Source organism: Cavia porcellus, unplaced genomic scaffold, assembly GCF_034190915.1.
Source record: "Cavia porcellus strain 051 isolate PalLab524CR breed Dunkin Hartley unplaced genomic scaffold, mCavPor4.1 scaffold_20, whole genome shotgun sequence".
NCBI lineage: Eukaryota > Metazoa > Chordata > Mammalia > Rodentia > Caviidae > Cavia > Cavia porcellus.
Window position 1 is genome coordinate 48,263,274 of NW_026947503.1, and position 11,303 is coordinate 48,274,576.

The window sequence follows — 11,303 nt, forward strand, 5'->3', positions numbered from 1 at the left end:
CAAACTCCTGTATACACAGCTACCGTGCCTTTAGGTGGCCATTACATTAGGAAATCTAGAATGAATGCAAATCTCCCATTCTTCCCACATGTATCCCCACCAGAGCAGAAGGTGGGGTGAGGACTGAGTAATGAAAGGTGAGAAGTAGGCCAGGGGTACAGGGAAGAATGCAGCATGGATTTTAGTTTTGAGATATTATGCACAAGCTGCAGATTTCTGAATTCTACAAATAATATTTGATAATTTTTTTCTAAAAATCTTTTCTTAATCCTTAAGATTAAGACCTAACAAGTCTGGAAAATCCATAAAAGTGGTCAATTTGCTTCCTTTGTGTGCTATTAAATTCACTGACTTTCTATCACCAAGTGAATTACTTGTCATAATGAAGAGAACGAACATTTACTGAATAAAACGTAATTAGAGATTCTGTAAATCTGTCTTTTATTGTGAATACAGTAAAAGTCCAGTAAGTCAAGATAAATTTTCTTTTTTTCTTCTTAATTTTTTCTGTCCTGTATTTCACTGCAGGCATAATACAAAAAGAAGGGAAATAAAGCCAAATATCAGTGTTATTAATTATGTATAGTTAAATATTAGTAATACTTCTATGGGCTAATGAATCTTGACTTCTCCATCTTATTCAAACCCTAAATGTCATAGGAAACATACTTTAAAGTTTTTCAAAATAGCTTTTTAAAGTTGGTTTATACTGTGAAGAGATTATATATTTTCTGAAACTTATTTTTTGTTATAACTTGGAAAAATTCTTCCACCAGGAAGAGAGTGAATTAACTGTTGCCATTCTAGTCTTACTTGAAATATATAACAGTTTAGTATTTTAAGATTCCATGTACTCTGTGGACATATATGTATCTAAAATTAGAAGAAATTTAGGAACTTTTATTTTCTTTAAAACTTCCCTGCAGTTGATTTTATTTACATTGTCAATACATACTATTTTCTACTTAAACCTAATTATAGTTTGAAATGTTTATCTGGTCAATGTTTAATATTATTACAGTTCCTTGCATTAATTCAAATAAATTTTGTGTGATATGTCAGGAGTCTTAACAGCTAAAATGTTTTTAAAAACTGAGGAGTGATAAAATTTGTTGTTTTATCTGTCTACTATTTTACTGCAATAACAAATACAACTGCTGAGTAGAGCCCTTCATTCAAAAACTTACCTTTCCTCCCTTTAAACCCTTAATTAGGCATAGAGAACACAGGGTGATTTATGGCCTTGTGTTTAACAGGACTTACACTTAATCCATTACACAAAGAGGAATACACATATTCCCTAACAGCACAACTCATTAGTTTATATAAAATGGAAAAAACCCACTTAGAAAATGTAAATAAAGCTTTACTTGATACTGTCTTCTTATGCATATGTAATGTGATCACAATTTCAACATTGTAGTCTAACGGCTTTTGCTTATTTTGAAAGCTACGAATTAGATCTCTCTAGGTAAACCCTAATTCAATCCTACATTTAGTGGATAAGAAGGAAAATTACATGCTGCTAAATTCATCTTTGTGTGAAAAGAATGTTCTGAGCTCGTGTGGAAGACTAGAATTCTGATTACCACTACTGTCTCAGCCACTAACATTCAATTCAGTCCTGGCTATGTTGCTGATATTCTGCTTCCCTGATCCCAGACTTACCAAAAGGATAATCTAGGTGACTGATACCTCCATAAGTGAAGCTCAGAGGAATTACTAAAGAAGTAATTTATTTTTGTGACTTTTCAAGTAGCTTCTATTTTAAGTTGTACAGTAACTTACTGTCCATGCCACACATAGCACTAAAAGCACAAAGGAATATAGAAAGTTAGTCTGCAACGTTTACAAGGATGGATTGAAGTGGTGGGGAGACAGGGCTCCTTTTGTAACCAAGGAATTCTTATTGCTTTCCTGTTGAGTTTTATTGCAGGGGACATGGCTGATCATCTCAGGCAACACACTTCCAGGAACGATGAGATGACATGAGTGATTAGTCAAAGAGCAGAAATACCTGGAAGATCTCCTGGAAGCCCTGTGTGATCAAGGAAATGCTCTCCAGTTGTTCACTGGCATAGGTGATGGCAGAAAACAAGGTGGAGGGGACACCAGGATGGTCATCCCCAGTGAGACCTACCTAGTAGTGAGGCAAGGCAAGAGGACTGCATTTCAGGGCAGGGGAAAAAGCAATAAGGATCCTTCAGTATTCCCGTTCTGTCCAGTATTTTGATAGTCCCAGTGAGCTTGGGGACTGGTGGAAGCTAAGTATATTTATCTTTTGTATGAGAATAGAGAGACCAAGGAAAAGAGATTCCTGCTCACCTACTTGCTCTGACTTTCTATCACTTGTAGGCAAGATATCCCCAAGGAAAAGGATCAAAGATAGTTATGACATCTAACTGTCAAAATAATGAATCATGCCTGTTAACAATACCTGGATTGAGTTGCTGGTAAGAATTTTGATCAATGCGCATTTTTAGTAGAAAATTCTTTTCTCTGGAGATGCTCTCCCTTTTTAGACCTCGTGGTGATTAACACTGTAGAAGATTCAAAGTGTTTAGATTATAACTTTCCTACATAGACTATAATTATGTCATTAATTTCTATTTCATAAGATCAACTGCCCACTCTTCCATCACCTTTTGCCCTCCATAGGTTTATTGCAGAATTCTCCAGGCAGGCAAAGACTATTTCATATTAATAACACTTCTGAAATTTTCTTTCAATTTCTCGATTTTTTAAACTTAAGGTATATTTAATGTGAATTGTCTATGTTTCAGGTGTTCACTGTGATAACTATGTGCATGCAGTTTTCAAAACAAGATACAGAACATTTTCTGCACCATCTGAATGGTGCCTTGTGCCATTCCTCATCTCCTATGAAAGCAAACAGATTCCTCACCACAAATGAGTTTGACTTGTTCAAGGAATGCTACTGTTTTCCTGTTAGAAGCTTGTCTATTCATTTTGTAATGAAGTCTGATGTGCTTAGCGAAGTCAAACTGTTATGGTTTATGTTCAGATACCCCCCCCCCACAAGCCTCATGCAATCCTGAAGGTGGCCAAACTTAGCGTTTGTTGTCTAGAGCTTGGATTGGTGGTAAGAGTGCCTCACCTGCCCAGCGGTGGAGCCACCATATAGTGTAATGGCAAGAAGAAGGTGTGTCTTCTCTCTCCTTTTGTACAGTTAGCCCTTGCTGTTTGGTGAGCCATGAACGACAGCCCTGCCATGCCACCCTTTTGCTTGGAGCTTACTGAGTAGAAACTGAAACCTCCAACTTTAAGAAATAAGCCGTCCCTTCCCTAACTTTGGACATCAGGTGTTTTGTCTCAACAATGAGAGAAAAGTAACTAAGACAAAAACTTATATAACTATAAACATATATATATATAAATATATATATATATATATATATAAAATACGTTTGTCTATAGTCTAATAACTAATTAATTTTGTGTATAAAATGAGGAATCCACATTTTTTATGTAATTTACTGTTACAATTAACTTGGCATTGTGGCTAAATGTCAGTTGACTCCATACATGTAGGCCTATTTCTAGCCTTCCTATTTTATCTGTTTGGTTCTTTTTATACTAATAAAAATCATCTTTATTATTAAACCTTTATAGCAGACTTGGAATCCTGCGTATAAATTCTTGTTCTTTTTCAAGACTGTTATGGCTTTTCTAGCTCCTTACATCTTTGTATAAATTAAAGGATCAGATATTTTAATATGGTTTGTGTTGAATTACCTATGTTAGAAAAAATGGATGAACTAACAATATTGAAATCGATATATCCATGAAAATAAAGTCACTTTAGGGAAACTTCTTTTACTCAGTCACATTTATATATTTTTAATCTAGAACTCCTGGGCATATTTGTTACATTTATTTGCATCTTCATAGTTTCCATGCCATTTAAAATATTTTAATTTGATGTTTAGATTATTTACTAAAAATATACAGAAATAACACTTGTTTTAAAATATTGATTGTGTATATTATAACGCTGCCAAACTCACATAATAGTGTCATAGAATTTCTATATATATCTTTATATTGTCTATAAATATGTTTCTTTTCTAAATTAATGCACTTTATGTTTTATTTCTTAATTTACTACACTAACTAGGACTAGTGGAATAATTCTAAATGCAAATGGGGGAAGAAATACATTTACCCAGTTCTGAAATACTAGAAATATATATTTTACTTAATTATCATGTTTAACTGTATGAATTTTTCAGATGCCTTTTCTAATGAGGAAAGTTCTCTTCTTTTCTTAGAACGCTAAGTTATTCCCCAAGTCCTGACAAGAAAGATATAAATTTTATTAAAAGCTTTTCAGTATCTATTGAGATGATCATAATCATACGATTTTTCTCTATTATTCTATTAATGTAATGTGTTATGTTGATTGATTTTTTAAAATGTTAAACCATTTTTAAAATAAATCTCAGTTGGTCTCTTAAAGTATACTTTCATAGGCATCTATATTCATTTTTTTAGTATTTTGTTAATGACATCTTTATGTTCAACACAAATACTGATTTATAATTTTCTTTTAATACCTTTGAAGTATATTAACTATGGCAGTATTATTTAGCTCACAATAAATTGTGAAGTATGTTCCTGTGTATTTTGAAATGTGAAAGAATTTTCATTGAATTATTATTGTTTCACTCTCAAATGTGAGAATTCATTGTTGAATATAAATAGAAGTGGATACATGAATGTATATGTATGTGTATATCAGAGTTTTTGAGAAAAATGAAATTTCTATCATATATGTCAGATTATTTATTAATGTTCTCTCTTTTTCTGAATTTTGTTTTTTAAAGCTTTATTGTTTTTATTTGCATTTAAAAATTAATAGTTTACATATTATTAAGCTAGATACTTTATAGACATTTATATTTGTTTTTGTAATTTCTATAAATTTATACAGTTATACAACCATAAACATTCTAATTTTACAGTCCTTTGGTTACCTCTAGACTATCTTAATCCCATTTGAAATTAAATCCAGTTTCCACTTCTAGGATATGGAAGCATGCAAAGTATAGCTTTTTTTTTGTCTAGCTTTTTTTCATTTAATATAAATATTTTATACTTATCCATTTTGTATATATCAATAGTTTGTTTCCATTTCTTTGTAATTAGAATTCTAATGTATATACAACATTTTACATGTATTACCAATGTTGAAGGATATTTGAGATCTTTTAGTTTTGGACTATGATAAAAATATTCTGAGAACATTTGTGTATAAATCTATGGATAAATGTTTTCAGTTTTTGATGTAAATACAAATGAAATTATTTTATCTTAAGTAAATATGTCAGTGTTCGAATTGATGTTTTTTTAAATTTTATTTAAAGAGAAAAAAACGAAACAGAAAAAGGGTACAAGTAATATAAAATTTCAAATAAAAAAGTAAGAAATCACTAGTTAATAGATTACATATTATCATCTTAGAAATAGTTGTTCCAGTTACAAAATTAAAACATAGAAAGTGGACGTTCAAACCAAATTGATGTTTATTATGTAAACTATGCCTCTACATTGCTGTAAAATTTTTGCTGTAATAATTTTTGGTGAAATGTACATTCAAAATTTTACCTATTTTGTATTGTGTCATTTGTCCTATTTTTGACTTTTAATTATTCATATATTTTGAATACATATCCTTTATTTGGTACACAATTACAGATATTTGTCTCTCAGATTTTTTCTTTTTTCTTTTCTTAATTGTATCTTTAGTAGCTAAACTATTTCAGTTTTGATGAAATTGTCATATAAGGAAAGTATGTTTATTTTAACATTTAGATATTTATTTAATATTTCCCTGTAGTTTTCTAGTTTTATTTTGTCAATTTATGTGTATGATTAAATTTGAGTTATGGTGTGGTTTTTTTGTGTACTGAAGTAACACTATCATTTTATAGTTGTTTTAGCAATTGTTCCCTAATCTTTTTTTTGAAAAGATTATCCTTTCCTCTCATTGTAGTGTATTGAGCATGTCGTTCAAAAATTAACCAACCATAATTATATGAGTTGTAATTATTTTTCTGAACTGTTTATTATGTTGCTTATCGTTGTATCGTATCACACTATTTTGATTACTATAATATATTATGAATTGAGAAATCAGGTAGTGTCAGACTTAACATTTTCTCCTTTTTAGAGTTGGTACAGTTGTTCAACTTTTAATGAATTTCCACATAAATATTAGAAGCAGCTTGTTGATTTCTACCCCAAAGGAGAGAAGATAATAAAGTACCTGGTAAGCAATCCCTATCAAACCGCTCCATGCCCTTTGCAATTGCATTATTTTGCAATTAGAAATCTGCAGTCATCTTTATTCTTCTCTTCAAAGTGAGTCCATTTTTGTTCTGGCTGAATTTAATCTTTTAAAGTTTATTTATCATGCTTTAGAACAATTTGGACATAAAAGCTTTTAGTGTAGTTTTGCTTCATACTTCATATGCATGGAATTTGTTGATTTTCTTGACCAGTGAATTTAACATTTTCACCAAGTTTGGCATTAAATCTCTCTTCTGTTTTGTAATTATCCTTCATCACTCTCTCAACTGATTGGATACTTTCTAAGGAAAGGAATGATATCCTTTTTGCCAGCATTGTAGCTCAGATTAATTTAGGGCAGAGGACATAGTAGTTGTCAACCAATATCAAATGAACTTTGCACCAACTTCCAAGAAACCCAGACGGCATTTGTTGTACTCCCTTAGTTTGCTTAGGAGTAACACTACATTTAATTAGAAATAATGAAGTGTTCATAACCACCTTTTTGGATTAATTGCACAGTAATTCTCAGGCTAGTCGAATCCCTCCATCTCCAGCTAGGACATTCTGATGTGCTCTATTTTCTCTTGTATTTCTGTTCAATTACAGTCATTCTTAAGTAGTAGGGGCAAAGAATAGACAAGGAAATAGTTTTATTTGTTACTTAGGAGCATTATGAGTTGTGAACAATGAAGAATTGAGGCTTCAGGTAAATTAAGTAAGTTACAAAAAATTATTTAACTTGTAAAGGACAATGCTGAAATGAAGCTTTGAGGAAATACAAGTCAAAGTTTCTTACTTTCATCTACTCAAAAAAGCTGTACCTTTGACACTCCGTGTACAATTTTTCTTCTACAAAATTTTTCACTTCTGTTACCCAATGAAAATAAGGCTTCATAATTTGTAATATATAATATTACAAGTATATGTGACATTTTGCTTCTCTTCCTTTCCATACTGACCTGTTTGGAAGGAAGTCACTATGAACAACACTTAAGAGAGAGCAGAGTGTTTACATAAATCATTTGATGTCCCCTGCATGAGAAATTTGTTTATTCTTCTCATTGATTCAACCCTTGTTAATGTCACTATGGAATCACAATTATTTATAGTGTACTTAGTAAATCTATATAATTTTATTTATTTTGGTACTCAGATTGTTCCAGTTTGGGGGCTCTTTCATTTGACTGTCATATCATTTGACTTTCCATTATCATTATGTTTTCTTTTTATTTTTAAGAATTTTCTTACTTTCTGTTATTACAAAATGCTCCAGACTTATCCGACATATCTCTTACTCCAGTCCTAACATTAGCATTCTGAAAGGAATCCTGGCTCTTTAATTGGATAAAGGTATCAGAAACCAAGATCTGAGACTAGGTGTGTTTGTGATTATGTTAGACCTTCTCAACTGGCAAAGCAAGGAAATATATTTGGATACTATCTGATATTTGTGTTCTGTTGCCTCTGTGTGTGTGAATGTAACAGTATGTATATTAAGTAAAATATAAATACTTACTGATATTTCCAATTCTAATTCATTATCAAAAGGGTCATTATAGTCTATGCATCTCGCTCACTTGTAACTTGCAGTTACAGCAATTAAATCTTGGTTCCTGCCATGTTCCACCTATTTAAATAACTGTTCAGTTTCAGCATTCACCCACAGCTGTATCAGAATTGTTAAAGAATAGTCCCATAGGGGGAAAACCTTGAGCAAGGTTACAGTCCTCATATAGAGATCTTTTTGCCTTTAGTCTTATAGAGTATACTCATCTCCAAAGTTAGTTATGCCAGAAATGTTTCCTTCATCCTCTTCAGTAATGTGATTTCCTACATTTCTAGTAAAGTTTGACATCTTTACATCCTACTTTGTTATTCTGTAATGTTATACATCTACTGTTGTGCTAGTTAGCTTTCTGTATTGGTAACAAAATAGCCAAGAAAATCACCTTTAAGAATAAAAGATCTATCTTGGCTGATCGTTTCAGAGGTTTAAGTCCTTGATCTTTTGGCTCTATGACGTTGAACCTAAGTCAAGGCAGGGCAATGTGGCAGTGAGAGAGAGTGGCAGAAGGGCCTTGGTAAGGGACCAAAGAGAAAGTAAACAACCTATGTTCCCAGGCCTCCTTGCTCTTCCACTCTTGTCCCATCTGGGCCCTCGTCCTACTGGACAGTGCAGTCCATATCTGGGCTGGGTAACCCCCATCCATCATCTATCCCACTCACCAATCCTCTCCAGAGCACTCTCACAAACACATCAGACATGTGCTCCACAGTGTGTTCCAATCCAGTCAGCCTGACAATCCAGATCAACCATTATACAAGTAGGGTATTTTGAATAGATTTGCTGCCTTAAAAATGTGTTATGCCTCATATATTCACACCATCCCCTCCCCTAAATCTCTGTCAAATATCTATTCATTTACTGTTTGACAGTTCTGCCTTTTCCAAAATGTTGTATAATTCTTCTCATATAGTATTTAGTTTGTTCAGAATTAGCAATATGCCTTTATAACTCACTCACATCTTATTTTGGCATGGTAACTGCTTTTCGTTGCTAAATAACATTCTATTGTAAGAATATACCTTAGCTTATTGATTCATCTATTGAAAGGCATCTTGACAATTTCATTTTTAGCAATTATGGATATATAGCATTACTGTAAACACTTAATTTTGTCTTAACATAAACTTTCAACTCATTTGGGTGAATATTGCACTTAGGAATGCAATTGCTGAGTTATACAATAAAACTGTAATTTTTCCTTTGGTTAAAAACTGCCAAACTGTCTTCCAAAGAAGCTGCATAATTTTACATGCCCTACAGCCATGAATAAAAACGGTTATATGTTCCAGCATCTTTGCAGCAATTGATATTCTCAGGTTTTCTGTATTTTAGACATTCTAACAAATGTGTAGTTCTATTTCATTGTAGTTTAAATTTGTATGGCATTATTGGCAAGTGATGTTAGTATTTTTATATTCTGATTAGACATCTGTATGTCTTCTTTGGTGAACTGTTGAATTATTTGCACAAATTTTTGTCCAACTGTTTTAGTTTGGGGAGTTTAAGAATTCTTTACATATTTTGGACATAAGTCTTTAATCACATGTGAGTCTTACAAATATTATTTCTTACTCTATGGCTTGTCTTTTATTAGTTGTTGTTTTGTTTTCTTACTAGAGTTTTTCTCAGAACAGACATTTCTACACTTAAGACCAACTTGCCAGTTTTTTTTCTTTCTTTGTGTTGTAGCTAAAATTTATCACCAAGTTTAAGCTTCTTAGATTCTCTTTGTGTTCTCTTCCTGTTATTTGGTTGTGTCTTTTGCATTTTGACCTATTTCTCATATATAATTAATTTTTAAGAAGGTGTAAGGTTCATGTTACAGTCCCTCATTTCTTTTTTGCTCTTTCTCTTCCTCCTCCTCTCCTCCTCCACTTATCTTCCTCGTCCTCCTTTTTCACAGGTGAGTGCAATTTTTCTAGTACTATTTGTTTAAAACACTATTAATTCTCCATTGAAATGACCTTAAAACAGTAAAAGATCACTTCAGACATAATTATGAAAATGTCTACAGTTAAGTCAACTGCTTAAAATGCGATGCTAATAAGTTCAATATTGAAGTTAAATCTTAGACAATAAAGTTGCATTCATGCAAATACAACGTTTTGGATATGCATACTTCTGTGTAATGATAGTTTTGTGGGCTTATACTTTTGCCAGTTGATATTCAAACGCATTGTTCATAAAGAGAAAATGCACTAAATATTTTATAAATAACTTATGGGTCTTTATTGTCCATTGGTAAATCTAGGCTGAATTAGTATCCAGATTAATAATAACTACATTGGTAATAAGTGACTCTTTCCTAGTATTCAGTGAATTGCAGGCTACTTTTGATCATGTAGCTCATTACTCTAGCTTTGGGAGCTATGAGGCAGGGTACCGTAATGAACTACAGATAAAAAGAAGGAGAAAGCCATGTGCAGAGGTTATTCTAGTAGTCACGAAAAAAGGCAGTGCTCTCCTGCTGGAGGTGGTAATACTTCCTCCAGCATCTGGTTGCTACCAACACTTAGGATTTGGCTTCTTGCTGTAAATTCTGTGCTTATAGCAACTTATGCTACTGCACTGTTGGGTAGATAAAAACGTTTCTGATCATCGCCAGGTATTTTTATCTCTCTTCCTATTTAAAGAAAATTTCATGCTCTGGCCAGGCGTGGTGGATATGCTATCAGGAGGCTAGGGTTAGAGGATCAAAATTCTAGGAGCAGCCTATAGAATTTAGTCTTGAATGTTGTTTCGAAAGGGAAAGAGCTCTAGTTACTCAGTGTTGGAGCATTTGCCTAGCATGTGCAAGGTCCTAGGCTCCTCAATATTGCAAAATAATTTTAAAAGCAAAAATAAAATAAAAATAACCCGAATTGAATCTCTTGCAGCAGTAAAGAACTTGAAGTCACAGATACCTAATAGCAAAACACAAAAACCACTCCCCATATGTTTTACAAAATAAGTTATTTCTGTATTAAATGAAAATATAGGACAGCATCAACCCAAACTCTTGCCTGCACCATAACTTTGAAAGTCACCAAAGAATGAAGTTGTCACAATAGTGTCTATCTCTGAAAGCGCTGCATGTCTTCACTAGATACACCACTAACATCTGTAACTGTGAGTTCATAAAACCCATTTTGCAGTCCAAATCAATGCTACTGAGTTTCTCTCTTATGAGATGTGCTCACTTAATAATTTTATTAGACTCTCAGCTGTTTCACTAATATTTTATATCAGAAAGTAAATGTCTTGAGGTTCCAAAATAATCATAAACTACCCCATCCCCACTCTGTTATTATAATGTCATCAGAATTCTTTGACATATGTACCGAAGCCTCTTTACAGGAATGGCTTCTATTCTCGGGTTATGCAAATGCAATTGGGAGAACCTATAAACTTCAACTTTAATGGCATTGAGATTTGAAAGGGT

The 11,303-nt window shown here is 32.6% G+C and overlaps 1 long non-coding RNA gene across 1 annotated transcript; it reads left to right on the forward strand.

Moving 5' to 3' along the window:
- The first annotated feature begins 470 nt into the window (after positions 1-470).
- LOC134471874 (uncharacterized) lies at positions 471-3,714 on the forward strand. The gene is made up of 3 exons (XR_010041581.1): positions 471-2,081; positions 2,356-2,453; positions 2,784-3,714. It is a non-coding gene; the product is annotated as an uncharacterized LOC134471874 (long non-coding RNA).
- The last annotated feature ends 7,589 nt before the right edge of the window (positions 3,715-11,303 follow it).